The 3,237-nt window shown below is 38.5% G+C and overlaps 1 pseudogene; it reads left to right on the top strand.

Moving 5' to 3' along the window:
• The first annotated feature begins 2,174 nt into the window (after window positions 1–2,174).
• LOC105085510 (nascent polypeptide-associated complex subunit alpha-like) lies at window positions 2,175–2,920 on the top strand (annotated as a pseudogene).
• The last annotated feature ends 317 nt before the right edge of the window (window positions 2,921–3,237 follow it).

Raw genomic sequence — 3,237 nt, 5'->3', positions numbered from 1 at the left:
GCCAAAGCTCCCCCTCAGACCACCAAAATCTAGCAGTTAACTTTCATCTCTGTTTTCATCTTTGAATATTATAGGGCACAAGCCATTTGTCTTGGGTGAAAATCAGAAGCATCTAGATGAAGCCAAGAATTTTTGTATCATCATTCCCTATAATGTATGCGGCTGAGCTGAAATTGGTCTGCTGTATTTCCTGATTGCATCAATTTAAGGTAATTTGTGTTGAACTGTGATTCACGAGTAGCTGAAAACTAATCAATATACTGCTTCATTTCAAACAAAAATTTAAAACAAAGGCATCTATGATAAATAACTGAAATAAAAAGGCTAAGATTTCCACTGCATTGTATTATTTTCATTTGAATGATCCTTTGTGACTGATTTGCAGGTGGTAATGACTTGCAAATGAAGTTGTCAAGAAACCAGGCTGTTGTGACCCAGTGACCAAGATTTCAGAGCTTACAATGAACACTGGGCATTTGGAGGAGTTAGACTTTATTGCTTCTGTCCAGGGTGAGAATGCTTTTTTTGCAGCTTGATCCAAAGAACGGCGCTAATGAATATTGTCAGTCTACCATTTCGTAGTTAGAGAACAAGAGGTTAACATCTCTACCTCAACACTAATTGACTGGTTGAAGTGCTTGACCAGGGAATTACTTCTTTTCCTTTTCAGTGTCTTCTCAGTAAAATAGATTACTTCCTTTTAATACCAACTCCACTTAACACTATGGTAATACTCTGTTAGAAATGAAACTCAATAGAAAATTTCAATTTATATAAAGACGGCATACCTCTGGGGTCAATTAAACTTCAAACTTCACACAAAGGTTTATTCAGTCATCAATGTGTTAAGATGATTCAAGTGGGCCAAGAGTCTGAAGAATTGAGCAAAAAAAAGAGAGGAGATAATCCAGTCTAAAAAAATGAACAGTGTGGTCACTCAGATGCTACTTGGAGATTCTACACCAGCTGATACATTTCCTTTTTAAATAACTTCAATCTAGAAACAGCTACAGCTTTCACTGACAGGCTTTTCCTAAGTACATGATTTACCGAACAGCAAATTTATCATGTGCATGTTTCAGCTCGGAGGACTGATCTAACATTCTTGCTGCACCTGCATGTAAATGTTCACATATGAAAGCAACAAGCGGAGTTGAGGAAAGGGAGAGGTCACATGGAATCAACCATCAATGAGCAGGATCTACTAAGTGCATAGTTTAATATGCTTTACCTACTTTGACTTTCACCAGAACCCTGCAATTAGAAGCACTGCGTACATCTTTCTGCTGGTTTGGGGACCTCATTGCTTTCATGTGTAAAATGGGGATATGAATGGCTCCTACCACATAGATTTGTTGTGAAGATTAAATGTGATAATACATGAAAAGCACTTTGCACATGCGTGGCTCATGATAAATGCTTAATAAATGGTAGTTATTATTACAAACAAAGGTGCAAATATGAAATTCTACAAGCATACCTGGAGTGGCGTGAGTTCTGTTCAAATGGAAGATTCATCTAGAAGTAGAGATGAAAAAGTCTGGAATGGTTGGTAAAGTCTAGTTTGTGAGGATTTTGAATGTCAGGCTAAGGCATTTAGATTCTGTAAGAAAATATTTTACTAAAAATGATCCATCCCCAGTTAAAATCCATTTATGGATTTACTACTTCAAGCCTCAGTAGTAAAAGAGATACAATTTGAGAAAGGGGAAAGCAAATGATTAAAAATATGCAGTAATATTGCCGTGCAGTACTACAGGTCGTTCTGATTGCCTTATTCATAAGTTTTATAAAATCAATCAATTTACATTTTAAGACTTCTTCCTTGCCCTACTCTACAAAATGTTTGTAAACTCCGTCCAGTTTTACTTGCTTTTTTGCAAGACTGAAGGATGTCTTGATCTGGTTAATGTGGTACTGTAAACTAAATTCCTTTTCAAGCACTTAAGGCATCAACACCAAACTCATTTGATTCTTCAAGCACCATTAAATTAAACCCTTAACAGCTCTATAAAGCGTTAGTAGCACATGTAATTATCAGTCTTTGGTGTTTATCTGTGGGACACTATCTTAAAATGGCCAACTACCCAAGTGATGGCCCTACTATCCCATCTAATCAAGGCAGGAAACAGCTCTCGCTCGCCCTCTTTCTGCCACCGTCTTGGTTCCACGTTCCCCACATAAAATGCCCAGTGAAGCCACAGAAACCGTCCCTGCTACAGAGCAGGAGTTGCCACAGCCCCAGGCTGGGACAGGGTCTGGAACAGAATCTAACAGTGGTGCATCAGTACCACAGTTCGAGGAACAGGATTCTACACAGACAACCACACAAGCCCAGTGGGCAGCAGCAGCTGAAATCGATGAAGAACCAGTCAGTAAAGCAAAACAGAGCCGGAGTGTAAAGAAGTCACGGAAAGCTATGTCCAAACTGGGTCTTTGACAGGTTACAGGGCTTACGAGAGTCACTACCTGGAAATCTAAGAATATCCTCTTTGTCATCACAAAACCAGATGTCTACAAGAGCCCAGCTTCAGATACCTGCATAGTTTTGGGGGAAGCCAAGATCGAGGATTTATCTCAGCAAGCACAGCTAGCAGCTGCTGAGAAATTCTAAGTTCAAGGCGAAGCTGTCTCAAACATTTAAGAAAACCCACAGACTCCAACTGTACAAGAGGAGAGTGAAGAGGAAGAGGTTGATGAAATAGGTGTGGAAGTTAAGGACATAGAATCGGTCATGTCACAAGCAAATGTTGTCGAGAGCAAAGGCAGTCCAAGCCCTGACAACAGTAATGATATTGTAAATGCTATTATGGAATTAACAATGTAACCTCCTGAAAAGAGGACTATTTTTTTTTTTTTTGGTGTTTCAAAAGAGTAACTGCAGCTTGGTTTGAAATTTGTACTCTTTCTATCATTAATAAAATTATGACTTCTTGTTGGATGAAAAAAAAAAACCACACACAGGAAACAACTAAGGTGATGGACAGCCATGTATGTCGCTTTCTATACTGCTGAAACCAGAGGCAGAGCATGCTAGAGCTTCTCAGTGGTAATAAACTTCTGTAAAATAGTGTGACTTTAATTAAGTTCCTTTGCTAACTGACTTAAAGTCTAGTTTACTTCTAATGCTCCAAGATGTGAATGTTTTACTTAAAATAAAATCACAAAAAGCTCCAACGTAGAAGTCATGTTACACAGTAATATATTAGGGTTGATAACTAGTTTGGGTTGATTTGC

This window comes from Camelus dromedarius, chromosome X, assembly GCF_036321535.1.
Source record: "Camelus dromedarius isolate mCamDro1 chromosome X, mCamDro1.pat, whole genome shotgun sequence".
NCBI lineage: Eukaryota > Metazoa > Chordata > Mammalia > Artiodactyla > Camelidae > Camelus > Camelus dromedarius.
This window is presented reverse-complemented; position numbering and strand designations above follow the sequence as displayed.